The 14,908-nt window shown below is 35.3% G+C and overlaps 1 pseudogene across 1 annotated transcript; it reads right to left on the reverse strand.

The window, feature by feature from the left end:
* Positions 1–784: 784 nt before the first annotated feature.
* On the reverse strand, positions 785–10,147 carry LOC147474667 (chromatin remodeling protein DDM1-like; annotated as a pseudogene). The gene is made up of 15 exons (XR_015209552.1): positions 9,907–10,147; positions 9,623–9,820; positions 9,488–9,541; positions 7,975–8,321; positions 7,703–7,892; positions 7,406–7,581; positions 5,769–5,838; positions 5,494–5,682; positions 4,226–4,321; positions 4,053–4,147; positions 3,850–3,969; positions 3,121–3,240; positions 2,933–3,032; positions 2,729–2,837; positions 785–1,396 (listed from the first exon to the last, which is right to left on the reverse strand). The product of XR_015209552.1 is annotated as a chromatin remodeling protein DDM1-like (transcript).
* Between the last annotated feature and the right edge of the window lie 4,761 nt (positions 10,148–14,908).

A 14,908-nucleotide genomic window follows, 5' to 3' on the forward strand; every position in this document is an offset into this window, starting at 1 on the left:
TATCCAAGCGTGTCCATGAGAACTTTAGAGATTACAGCAATGTATCGAAGAGACTCAAGAGAGCAAGGATGGAACTGTTTCAGCTCAGACAACAATGCAGTAAAACATGGTGTTGTGGATGTAGAATGTGTTTACCCTGGTTGTTAAAAGACTCGGCTATGCATGCCGAAAAGCATGACTTTAACTGAGAAAAGCATATCAATGCTCGAGAGCACGATGATCAAATGAGTTTCATATGATCGCTACCATAATCACGATGGCTTCTGTGATCAGTCAAGATAAACCTAAACTATAATGCCCTTAAAGTATAACAAGTTTAGGAAACGACAGGAGAAGAGAACTAGTAACCAAAATGTAGAATCAAGTCCTAACATCCGTAGTAACTTCTGATTTGACTTGGGCCAAGTTCTCTTTTGCTATCCCTTCTCTTTGGTCCCATTCCCACTTCATACTGGCGTAGTAACTAAATTCTATAATCGAAGTTTGCAATCGGGGAGATCAGTTATGCTCACAACTAATATAATGAAAAATTGTGGCAATGTATGTTTTGCTTTCTGGAGACTCAAATTAGCTGAATCAGAGTGCCAAGTGGAACTTAAAGTGAAGCTTCCGAAGTAGCACGATTAGGAAAGATTATCATCTTACTGTATTTTGAATTTTCCATCTATTGTAAAGATGCCCGAACTCCGGAGACCATATACAGCACTCTTCATAAAAAACTAATGACAATTTTCACCAAAAAGCTAATAGTTAAATTAGTGATGTGAAACACACACAAAAGAAGTTGAGTCATAAATTTGTTCATTAATAGATATTTCAGAACAATGTCTTCCGGTATATTTGAGGACTTTCGTACGCAGTATTTCTTATGCATTGTCTCCATCATGGATTTCAATAAAGTTATCCTAAACTCCATCCAGAATAAAGATGGTCCTTGTCCTTCCCAAAATATAAAAAAAAAAAAAAAAAAAAAAAAAACGGTGGATTTTCATATCGCTATCCAAAAGTTATCTCCAACCAGAATAAAGAAATCACCTCGCAATGCTTCGTGGTCTTCCAAAAATATTAAAAAATAAAATGGTACTGCAATAGGTTTTCACAGTAGGCACTCAAAATTTCTTCCCTACATTAGAAACTTACGATCACCAACAGCCATAATTCTTTAGTTGTTATGTGCAGACAGCATTCCACCAGTCTTGGTCGGTATTATCACCTCCCAGCCTGGCCAAGGGGTATAAACTATTCACGACTCTGATCTTATCATCATTATCATCCACAGGGCCGATCAAATACTTCGGTCCAAAACCTTCTCCAGACTTTCATTGCTTATTCCTGTCTGAATCAATTTCTCCTCGGGATCTTCCTCGTCTCGAAGCATAGCCAATAAATCCTCTTCCTGTAACATCGACATTGAATTTCCTTACAATTGTATACATCATTACAAGGAAAAAAAAAGTGAATAACAAACTAAGCTGGTCATAATTTAACCTTGACAAACAGTAATTTCTGCATCAAATTTTTATGCCACGCATTTTAAAGGGGTAAACAATCAAGTACATATATTGGCAAAAGAAATTAATTCATGAGGTAGGATGAGATATCCTAGAACAAGCAAAATCAAGCTAGAAGAAAAGCATAAAACAAACAAGACAGCCATAAAGAACAAGAAGTAGAACACATCATACCCTCTGATTATAGAACCTAAGAGAAAGCATAAGGCCCAAACGAATCTCCTAGAACACCCGCCACCTCATACTCCGAAGGATAAAAACAACGTTTTGATATCAAGGAATAAGGACAATGAGGTAGGATGTAAACAACAGATTCCACAGAAGTATAACACAGTTAACCAAAAGAAACATTAATCATTTTTGTGTTTCAATGTTTATCTATGATTGAAATCCTGTACCAAACCAAGAACCACGAGAAAGATGAAACTCTAAACGGATTCTTAGCCTTCCAAACATATTTCCAACGATTGATATATTGAGATGGGTATGAGGTTGGTTAATATCTAACAGTAACTAGTCCTCTACAGATAGATATCGTAATTCAACAAAAGGACAACTTATGACAAGTCACTTATATAATTTTGCATCCATTCACAGGCTCACATCTATATGAGTTGACGAATGATTTCAATTGAGGATGATCTTGTCATGGAAATCATCTTTATCAAATCAGTTGATTTCAATATTTTCAACCATAACAGAAATATCAGTCCAATTTATCATACTCCTCTCTAATTTAGCCCCGATGATTTTTCTGAGCCATACTTTCTGACAAATTAGACAGTATGTGCCAAGTGGTTGGATAAATCAGAACGTGCTCAATTTTGGCCAAGGAAATATCAGAAAGAGCCATACTTTATGAGAAGGAGTGGCTAAGCTGAATTCTGTCTATTCAACTCATTTCTATGTCAATCACATGAACAAGTGAATAAGAGGTGCACGTGAAATGAGTATTGATATCTAAGCAATGATAAAACTAACAGCAACCATAAGATACCTGACCGTTGTCTAGAGTGTCGAATCAGAGTATCAGACCAACGAATTCAATTTTTTTGGCATGGAAGACTGGGGACCTTTCTTAAGGCTTCCCAACTATAATGGTATCATTTACATTTCAGTGCTCGAAAGGTTGCAAACTCGAGTTAAAAAAGGAAGACGTTTAATATAATATCAAAAACACCAGACTACAAACACAATAAGATTCACTGCACACAAACCTCAAGGGCATCCAGTCCATTAGACTTGGTTCTCTTGCTGGAACTGGCCTTTTCCGATTACCACATGCTCAAGCTTCAACTTACTGAAAGCTCTCTTCAAAATGCGGCCCTAGTTAATAAGACAGACTATTTAGTTCATATGCCGAGGATTCTAAAAACAGACTCTAATGAAGGCCACAGAGAAATGAGTCATCAACAAATCACCTCTGCGGATTGTGCAGTCGCAAGCCTATACACATGAACCGGTTTAGTTTGGCCTATCCTGTGGCATCTATCCATGGCTTGCAAAATCCACTTGGGGGTTCTGAAGAGCATATCCAACATACTTATTTAAGTTGAGTGCACAAGAATTCATCATGCTTCAAGATGGGGAGACCATTAATAGAGCTTACCCAATCACTGCCGTACAATATACACGTATCAGCAGAAGTGAGATTAATACCCAAACCACCAGCCCTAGTACTAAGAAGAAAAATTCTCAGATTTCTGTTGACGTCGTTGAATTCCTGGATCTGCCCATCATTGTACAGTATCGAATATTAGATATAATATTATTTCCACAATATAGCCAACAAGAACGCAAGATACCAGGTCTCCAACATAAAACAAAACAAAAAACTTCAGAATCCAAATTTCACGTACGATAACATACAAGATATCATCTGCAGTCACAGAATGCATAATGCACTTTATGAAAGTGATGAACCACTGACAAAAATCATAAACTTGTGATAGTGATATCAGAGAAAGGAAATTTTAATTCAAAATACAATTGTAACTTTCAAATCTACCGTGTTTGTCCTAAACTGTTCTTATAGTTTCTGAAGCACATAAGTCAACTGATTTCCATCTGGGGGAATATACTTTCTGACTATTAGAAGCTCCAAAAATAATTGACTGGTAGGAAGTTAGGAACCCAACATGTAACTTGCACAAATCACTTTCAAGTAGCCACTGCAGACTTTACTTGGATTTTGAAACAACTGTCGAGACTTAATGATACAGTGGGGTGCACAATGTCATTATCTTTTACCAGTAACACAGCTTAACCATGTTTTGCATTATTATACCCTCATAAACTAATTTACAGCTAAGAGAGTAAATTAATTAGCAATACATACTTGTCTTTTTCTTTCATCCAGCTTCACGCTACCATCAATTCTACAGGCCTCTAGCCCTTTCTCACCAAAACAGTACTCAATTAAATCCAAAATCTTGGTCCACTGGGAGAATATCAGGACCTGATATAGAAAACAACTTCAGAAGAAAGACTTGACAGCTATAAATCTAAGTATAAAAAGTTGACCTGAGATTTTTAACTTACTTTGTGCTTTCTGGCAAAAAGTTTTGTTAGTAGTCTGTCCAGCAAGTGGAATTTTCCACATTGTTCAACTAACTGTTCTACAGGTGGATAAAGGTCTGTAGACAAAATAAAGGAAGACAACGTTACCAGTTGAATGTCTAATGAAACAAAACAGAAGATTGTCAAGTGCATACATGACCCATCAAAAGCTGACTCCAATAGGTCTGGATGGTTGATATTCTTCCTAAGTGGAATCATCAGATTGTTTAGTTTGCCCTTCATGCAGTTCCCTGCAAATTTAGCATCAAGGCTTAGCAGAGAAATGAAGGCAGAAGATAGTGAACCAAAAAGTACATAACTACAAATTGGAAAATGGTCACAAAAAACACTCAGAAGCCTATATATAATCCCACTGAATAGCATCTTTAAAAGGTTTATTTGATTATTTCCACACAAGAATTGAAATATGAAATTTTGATCAAGTCAGAAGCTAGAAGGTTCTAGGTATTAAAACCATGGATCTGTTTTCTTCTCCTGAAAAGTCACCAGTCTCAACCAACACTCGATAAAGATCTTTTACTGAAGACCTTTAACTAATTGGGTTCTGCCAACTTCCATATGCGATAGGGGACTGCTATTATCTGGGAATATGCCTTGCAAGAAGCACTTAGTAGCCTATACGAAAAATGCCAACCATATACAAGCCCATTCCATGCAAATCTAAGAGTTTAATATCTTAATTCCACATGAGAGTTGAAATACCAATTATTAGATGGCTATCAAATTTATGCACATGTATCCTTTTGCAAACGAAACCACCGCATTCTCAAGCATTATTTAAAAGAGATATTTTATTGAAGACCTTTGAATAATGGGCTCCTGACGCCTTCCATGTGCAACAGGAATACCACTATTCTCTGGGGGAAAATCCCTTACAAGCATCGAAATGGTGCATTGACTGCATTCCACTCGACAGTCTTTTAGGGCATCTCCAATGGGGGGTGTAGACCGTATAAGATGAAAAAATTACACCCCAATCTAAAAAAGAACTCCCAATGGGACCTTCATACCGTATGTAATTCTTAACTTGAAAACCAAGAGGAGATAACTTCTCCGCTGTTACAAATTGCTAAAAAACACAGGCATTGTTTGACATTGTGTGCAGTTTAGAAATAAATCCGGTGGCACTTAAAGTGACGTCCCTCTTTAATACTAAACTGGAACTTCACTTGTGACAACCGTGTCTTAAAATTCCAAATCTGAAAAACTTCCCTATCGAGAGCATTCAAGTGTGGATATCGTCAAACGATACATTGGTGTGTAGTGGGAGTTCTAAAATCCTAATGGCGCCTATGTGGAGGTGTAACTCCACACCCCTCATTGGAGACGCCCTTAGCCGTTAAGTGAAACATTAAATTATCAGCCTAAATTTACTTGGCATAAATAAAAATGATGTTCTTACTTCCGTCTCCCTTCTCTTGTAAATGGTTTTCAAGTGTTCTTTTGCGTAAATGTTCTTGAAGGTACTTTTGATGTTCGGTCATATTTGCATACAGAATTATCTCTTTCTTTCGAGGGAGCAACTGCTCAACTTCTGACTTCAACCTTCGGAGAAGAAAAGGTCGAAGATTGCATGAAGTTTTGGTACAATCTGCCAATGATTAATTTCAATTAGAATAAATAAAATTATCAGATAATAAAAGAGAAACTAAATACATCAATAGCGAGGGTGCATACTTGAAGCCTTCGTTTCTCTTCTAACTCTTCCTGCTGTGCTTCACTATTGCCCTTGCCTGATAGATCAAACCTGATCACGATATTCAAAGTCATAGCCAAATCACGCCGAAATGATAATATCGAAGGAGTAATTATATATATACAAAATGCATCGACCAACAACATTTTTCTTCAAACTTCAAAACCATCAGTACAGGAGAAAAAGAGTAAATGAGAGGATAAACGTTTTGTTTTTCTTTTCTTTTTACTATATTGAATTCTTCGTAAGGCCTGCAGCTTAGGAAAAATGTGAAAAATGTATGCAGCCAGAAGACAGGTTGATAGCAGTTTCTTGTTTTCCTAACTGCAAGGCCTCGTCTGCACATAAGAACTCTTACATGGTAGTAATGATAAGATAAATGTTTTGGGGGAGGAAAGCCAAATATAAATTTCTACACTATTAAATAGTGACACATTGCGCTCTGCAATAGCCATACCCCCACTTTCCAACTGCAAAAGGATACGACAAATGCACTTTCAAGAACTAAAATTTACCGGTCAAAAACTGCATATATGTCACCTCATAAACTTCTATGAAGTGTATACTTTCCAGAATAGTAAATACATTGTTACAGAGTACATATATATATAAACAAAAACTCTAATAAGTGATACAACGCATACTCATATCTGGAACTTTACATTGATGTCGCAGAAAGTAGGGAAGTATGAACTATAAACTTCCTCAGAATATTACCCAAGAAGACAATATCAAGTGACTGAGTTAGGTTCTTATGTTCAGATGGGAGTCCTTGCTCGGCCATGCATGATTGCATCCCTTTGTTTGAGTTTTCTCTAATAGTCGTAGTTTCTTTTTTCTAGTATTGATTTTGTATTTGTCTTTTCCTTTGTTGTATCTGAGTGGGACATCTCATCCTACGAATTTTGACTTTATGATTATATATACACATCACATTTTACTGATCAAAAAAAAAAAAAAAAATGACTGAGTTAGGTTACTAAATGCAGGTCATGGGTCAAAATAACAGATATGTTGCGTATGTATTTGCAATATATTGTTTGTCGAGACACCTAAGACATCCATATTCACATATCTCATCAAGGTTTAGGAATTCAAATGCATTGATCAATGAATTAGAAATGTTTCACTCCACTAGAACTTCTAGAAGATTGAAGTGTAATTATTTTGGTCATTGGGAACAGCTAAACAACGTACAAATATTTAATCTAATATTGACAATAATTTGGTCCTGGCAAATATTAGAAACAAAATGATTTTATGTTTCACATAAATGGACACACTGGCTTACTTAGCTCAAAAAGATAAGACCTCACGGTCAGCCAAGCACCAATGCACAAACCCATTTTCCTCTTTTTTAATGAGTAGCAACAACAAACTTTTATAAGAACATCACGTCTCATGGAAAAAGGGCCATTTAGGCAGTCCTAAATTTCTTTTCTTGACATAGAATAGATACACATAATTGTTTTATTAGGTTAAAAGGGACAAATATAAGAGTTTTTGGAATTCAATTAAAAGATAGCAATGCGGCTCATTGAAAGACACAATTGTGATTCGTAAAGTGAATAACAAATAGCATGAGCAATTTATATATCAAACTAATAATATTATTTACCATGACTCAAACTCTGCATGAGAAGAGAAAATGTCAGGCAGCAAAAAGTTTAGCAATGACCACAGCTCAGCCAAGTTATTCTGCAATGGTGTTCCGGTAAGCAGAAGCTTGTTTTCCATGTGCAAATACCTCAACTCTCTCAATAGTTTGCATTTTGTATTTTTCAGCCGATGCCCCTTCAAAAAGAAATAATTGGTTACACAAAAAAACAATGAGAGCATACCGATTAAAAAGGTGATTTTGTGTCTCAGGTGCAAGAAGAGGAAAAGGGTTTAGTTACTTGTTGAGATAACTAACCTCGTCTACCACAACATATTTCCATTGATAATGCCTCAAACATCTTCTTGCATCATTCATTGCAACCTCGTAAGAAGTTATAACAATTAGAAATTCAGGACCAGCATTTCTGGGCATGTACTTCCTTCTTGACTCGTCCCTAACTTTCTTATCTCCATGGTAAACAATCGCATTAATTGAAGGCGTAAACCTAAATGTGCAACTTTCTTAGGTAAGAATATGATGGCAGGAGGCAATGAACGAATAGATAGACCAAAAAGATTGTATTTTACTTTTCAATCTCATTTACCCAATTTGAAAGAGTAGATAGAGGTGCAATAACTAAGTAAGGGCCGTCTAAACCGTTCCCTTTCAAATGAGCAAGAAATGCAATGGTTTGAATTGTCTTTCCATGCCCCATTTGATCTGCTAGAATACCATTAAGTCCATTTTGCCACAATGAGATCATCCACTTCACCCCTTTGAGCTGGTATTGCTTTAACTTTCCACCTGTCAACAATGGAACAAGTTCTGCCTGCTCTTTAGCAACTTTCTCTTCTTCTGTGAGGCCGGAATCCTCAGGTTTCCTGCCTTCTTCAGATCTAGATAACATTGCTGCAACTGCTTTCTGGGCTTTCCTCTGAGCACAATCACAACATGAAATGTCAGTTACTGTAGAACAAAGCAAATTAAAAGTATACTTGTGTGGAAAGAGAGAATATGCATATCATATTTGCACTTACTGAACTAAACACTAATACGCCACAAGGAAAGAGAAAAATCAAACTAAAGTTCCTTGTAGTCCAGGTCTATCAGGAGGGGATGGTATTTGCTTCAAACAATAAACCAATAACATCCATTAGTCTTCACCAGAATAACGATATTGAGGCACGTTCAAAGGAAGACTCACGAGTATGATGTATATGTGACAGCAGTCTAAGCACAGAAAGAATGTGGAGCATGTTCATATCTTATATTATGTTTTTTGGTCGGTAACACCATTGGACTCGGGGACGGTTCAACAGGCAGGTGCCCCGGCGCAATTGCTGTGGGAACAAAATCAACTAGCACTAAAAAGGCCAACTATGTCGACCAAATGTCACATAACTAAAACAAAATCAACTTAGCCACCTGGGTGAAAAGGCCAACTACCAAAACCCAATTATTCATAGCACTAGTCTACCCCTAAAAAAACCCATGATCATTACTCTCACACTACTCTTCCAAATTTCCACTTCTCTTGAAAAGAAAAACTGGTCAGTGAACCACTCCAGTCTCAACCATAGATCTCTTTGAATTATTGACTACATCTCTTTCTTCAATTATTTCAGAAGCCCCATTTTTATTGTTCCTCAATAAAATCAAGCTACATGGCCACTAAAACTTGATATTTGATTTTGGTATTCAAACCCTTAATTGTTTACATCTACTCAACACTCAAGATGGAATCCATACCTGTGTCGCGTGTCAGACACTTCATATTTTTACTGAAAATGCTGTGTCTCATCCGTACCCGTGAATCACAGGATTGTTGACATTGAGTACTTCAAATTTTAGGGTGTCAATTGTTAGTTCTAAAATTTAAAATTTAAGAGAATAAAAGAGTTTTTATAATGTTGCACTATTGGATTTGAAAAGTGAAATTTCTTTTGTGTTTATATTAGACTTTCAAGCAAAGGTTCACAAACCAAGTGATGACAAGTATTGGTTCTACACTAATCATAATATACATTCTCCATTCAACTTAAACAAGATCCAAACAAAAAATATATTCTCATACACATGCAAAACAAAAAGCAAACTTACAGTGTTCTGTTGAGGAGCAGCCTTACCACGACCTTTCTTCTTCTCTGCCGCATTCTAATCAAACCAACAATCCATTAGCACCCACAAACAACACAAATTTATTAACTTAATTCATAATTCAGTTTAAAATTTTACAATAGTGATTTTATCCATTTGCTCTAATAGAAACTGCGAATAAAGCTGAGTCTGCGTGAGTAGCTCTTCTAGTTTACTAAACTGATTCTTGCTCAACACCGGGGCCGGTTCCGTCTTTTACCCTCCCTCCTCCTCCTTAACACGTGTTTCAAGTAACATAACTTCTTCCTCACCCTCTGTTTCCATCTTAACAATATCCTACACATTCATTCCAAATAACCGCATTAACATGCATAAATATTATAAAAAAAATGTGATCTTTTTAAAATTAATAAATAAATTACCTCGTCTTCAAGAACTGACGTTGGAGAATCTGCTAAAGACTCCTCTTTAACCTCCACCAAAGTAGCCATCTGTCACTGTAAAAAAGTTACCAAAGAATAAAAACACAAATGTGAGAGTAATAAATTATCTAAACACTATAGAATAAGGTTTAAAACATGAATAGGAGAGAAAAAGACGATTTTTTTTCTACAAAATAAGGTTAAAACGGTTATTTTAGAGGGTAAAAATGTAAAATGAAAAAGAGATGGGTTTTTGAGTTTTGAGAGTTGACCTATTTGTGTTGAAGTTTGTCATCGAAGCCCACTCCAAAAACCGCTTCAACCGGTCTCGCCATAATGAAACCTTCGCGTCGTTTGAGTGCACACTCCAATGGTCTCACCGGATCGTGTACATATACCATCCAACGGTCTTCCTATATCGTAGAGTATACACTAAAATGATATGATACTGCCGTTTGGGTGTATACTCGAATGGTACAATCATATCGTTTGAGTGTAAACCCAAACGGTAAGGTTATATCGTTTTAGTGTACACTCAAACGACATGATGATGTCGTTTGAGACAGAGCTTTTAGGTCGTTTGGCACTTCTATGGGGCGACCTGATGTAGTCGTTTGAACTAAAACAAGAAAATTCCTGATTAACCAATAATTAGCCCGATTAACCAATGAAAATTGATTACATAAACACCGAACAATTTTCTTATAATACAAATCATTAATCGATTATAATTGTACAATAATTTATTTAAATAATGATCTGCAAAATTGAATTAGTAATGATCAATGATCAATACATCCCAATTGAATCAGTAAAATTGAAATCCGATTAAAAAAATTGGGTTAAGAACAACACAATTAATTGCACCAACACAATTACATGCACTCTTTATCTGTTATAACACATTATATATATAACCAAGTTAAAACATGTAATCAAACATGCTAAAATCTGAAATAATAATTTGTTTTATATCTAAACTAGTTTGAGTGCACTTGTTATCATAAACTAGTTTGGGGTTTAGGGTTTAGGGTTTACAAATTTTATATCAACATATTTTTATCAATTATTCGAAATAATAATTTGTTTTATATCTAAACTTATTATTATTTTTCATTTTTTTTCAATTGTAAAGCATAAACTAGTTTGGGGTTTGGGGTTTAGGGTTTAGGTTTTACAATTTCGTATCAACATATTTCACTCTATTATTTGAATTATATCTAAACTTGTTATTTTTTATATTTGTTTTCAATTGTGAATCATAAACTAGTTTGGGGTTTGTGGTTTAGGGTTCAGGTTTTACAAATTTCGTACCAACATATTTCACTCAATTATTCGAATTATATCTATATTTTTTATTTTATTTTTCAATTGTGAATCATAAACTAGTTTGGGGTATGGGGTATGGGGTTTAGGGTTAAGGTTTTACATATTTCGTACCAACATATTTCACTCAATTATTTGAATTATATCTAAACTTGTTATTATTATTATTCTTTTTTCAATTGTGAATCATTAACTTGTTTGGGGTTTAGGGTTCAGGTTTTACAAATTTCGTACCAACATATTTCACTCAATTATTCGAATTATATCTAAACTTGTTATTTTTCATATTTTTTTGGGTTATTTAGGCTTTAGTCCTACTTTTTATGGGGTATTTAAGCTTTAGTCCTAAAATTATTGATTATTAGGTTTTAGTCCTACTTCTATCTTCGATTTTCTTCAATGACCAAAATACCCTTAGAGCATGTTTATCACGTGACTTGAAATTGCATAAAAGTAGGACCAAAACCTAATTTACCCAATTACAGGAGGGGTAAATCCTAAAATGGGATTCGACTACACAACACATACAAATACAAATATTGGAGTGCTACATTCATAGGATAAAAATAAAAATAAAAATATTGACGAGTCACGTGTTTAATACAAATATATAGTGAAGAATTTACCTCTCGAATTGAGGTTTTTCTCTAAAGAGAGTGTCGCGTAGACAGAGAGACCTTCTAGCTAAGAAAAGCCCAAGCCCATAAATGGTTTTAGTGAGCCCATAATATACTACACAGAGTTGGTTTTACAAGTATAGTCCCACTTTTAAAATGTATATGATTAAGACTAAATGGACATTATTGTATTAAACTAGTGCTCCAGTAGGGCTAAACAAACAGAAAAAAAAAATTGAAATCTCCGCCCACTCGTCTTCTCTCACTTTCGTGAATCCGGAAGCGAAATGGGGAGTGAGAATAATTTTTCCTCATTATCTCACCTAATTCATCAAGTTGAAAACTATCAATGATCGAATGGCAGATGTAATTTATGTAGGAAACTTATTATAAAATTATATTTATTGTTAAGTAAATAAGAAAATCAAATTGATACAACAAATATGCCATGAAGAAACCTTTAGTTCAACAAACTAACTTAATTTACAAATGATTAAATTCGATCCTAGTGATAATCACTATGTCCTTATTAAGACAAATTTGCTCCCTCTCAGTGCTCAAGGTTGATGAACAATTGTCTCCCAAGACAGAATGGATTTCAATCCCATAAATGTAGTACTCCAATTCAAAGGCCTCAATGAACATAACCGTGTGTTGCGTAGTCGAATCTCATTTTTAGGATCTACCCCTCCTGTAATTGGGTAAATTAGGTTTTGGTTGATGAACAATTGTCTCCCAAGACAGAATGGATTTCAATCCCATAAATGTAGCACTCCAATTCAAAGGCCTCAATGAACATAACATTGTGTTGCGTAGTCGAATCTCATTTTTAGGATCTACCCCTCCTGTAATTGGGTAAATTAGGTTTTGGTCCTACTTTTATGCAATTTCAAGTCACATGATAAACATGCTCTAAGGGTATTTTGGTCATTTAAGAAAATCGAAGATGGAAGTAGGACTAAAACCTAATAATCGATAATTTTAGAACTAAAGCCTAAATACCCCATAAAAAGTAGGACTAACGCCTAAATAATCCTATTTATTTTCAATTGTGAATCATAAACTAGTTTGGAGGTTTAGGGTTTATAGATTTCGTACCAACATATTTCACTCAATTATTTGAAATAATAATTTGTTTTATATCTAAACTTGTTTTTCAGTTGTTTTGGCACATTTAATTCCTGCCATAACCTTAGATTTTGTAATAAATTATAATAAGTTGAGTTTTTTTTCATATATATGGGCCAACTTCAAGTGCAATTGTAGCCCAAGTAACTAAGCCCAACTAAAGCCCAAGTTTCTTAGCAAAACCACCCATTATATATCACAGACAACATACCTTTTAATGTGTCACTACATATTGGGTGTGGTGCCAAATATCGTACATACCGATATTCGACATTATTTCAATAAAGTTCTCAATGCTCTTTTTTAGTATGATTGTTGCTTCATTTCTGTTCAGATGTATAACTTTCATATGAACATGTTTTTTTTCTGGGACAGGGAGAAGTCTCGTGAAAAGGATAGAGAGAGAGACCGTGAACGTGAGAAGTCTTGTGAACGCTCACATGACAGGATAAGGGATCACCAACCTAGGGATGAAAGACTCCATAGGGACCGTGAGAGGACTAGGGACAGAGATAGGGATAAAGATGGGAGATGAGAACATGATCGACCACGTGATCGAGATCGAGGTCATGATTCACAATCTAGGCTATTGTCATAATACTTAAGGCACATCCCTGAGTTAGGTCTAATCCTAGTACTATCAGTGGCCTTGGTCAACTTTGACAGTTTGGCCCTAGTGAATGAGTCGCTCTATATAAAGGTTCAGGCCCTGTACTAACACCATAGGAGCTGAAGCTAGATTCAGCTGTGACTTGAATATCTTCTAGGTGGGATGAGATGGTAATAGTGTGGTCCCTTATTCCATAATATGCACATTACATGTATGTTTGTTTCTCATATAGATTCAGTTTTTGTTTTTGTTTTGGTGAGAGAACTTATCAAAACTCAATGACGTGAGTTTTTTGGATTGAGTTTGGTTTATATTAAGAATGTAAGATGACGCTTCTTTGGAATTACTGTTACATTATTTTGTATTTCACTTAGTATTTTTGTTGAAGTATGTAACAAATTATTGTGTGAACTGAACTCTTGGACATGCTAAACCTGTGGCAGAACAATCGACTGACAATCACATTTCAGTTAAGTTGTGTTTAAATAATACATTTGCAAACTTGGATCGCCTAGACAATGTTCAGTAATACAAATTCATCTGTTGGCTAAACAGGGCTAAACGAGAAGTAAAATAGACGAAGTGGTTTCAGCGCCAAAGCATACCATGGAAGCAAGGAAAATGCTTTGTTCTTCCTCTACTGATAAGGGTGGTGAGAAGGAAAGAGAAAGCAGATAAACTGAGCCACTTACCATAACACATTATACATCACATATTTTTTTTGTCGACATGAAATACGTAATCCAAACAAGTATGTTATCTCGAAAATGGAGGTATATTTCCCTTTCCTAAGTTTCAATACAGACACATTTCTTGATTCTCTAGAGTTCGTTAGTACAGATTATCCTTACAAAGATTTCATTGCACTACACCATAATAGGATATTTGCAACACGCACCTTTTTTGCTTTGCAATGGTTATTTACCGATAGTAAGTTGCCAACGCTATATAAGCGTTAGCAATGTTGTAAAGCGTTACTTTATTTTGGAGAATTTCCGGAATTAATTGCTAACGCTTAGAAATCGTTGGAAATCGTTTGAGTAGTGTTACAAATCTAAAAAACCAAAACAATATCGAAATTTTGAAAAGAGGGAAACAAAAAAGAAATTGCGCTCGGTATATAGAAAACCTCTTTTTCTCTCCTTCAACCCCTCCTCCTCTTTCTGAAAAGCACAAAGTCGAATACGAGGTTCATCGTCTAGTTGTTAATCGCGATCCCAAGTTCACAAACTTTGTCGAGGTTTCTTTCTACCGACTTATTACTTTCAATTTTTATTATTGTTTATTATTTATTAATTCATGTCATGGCCTTGCCAGTTTC

Source organism: Coptis chinensis, chromosome 9, assembly GCF_015680905.1.
Source record: "Coptis chinensis isolate HL-2020 chromosome 9, ASM1568090v1, whole genome shotgun sequence".
Taxonomy (NCBI): domain Eukaryota; kingdom Viridiplantae; phylum Streptophyta; class Magnoliopsida; order Ranunculales; family Ranunculaceae; genus Coptis; species Coptis chinensis.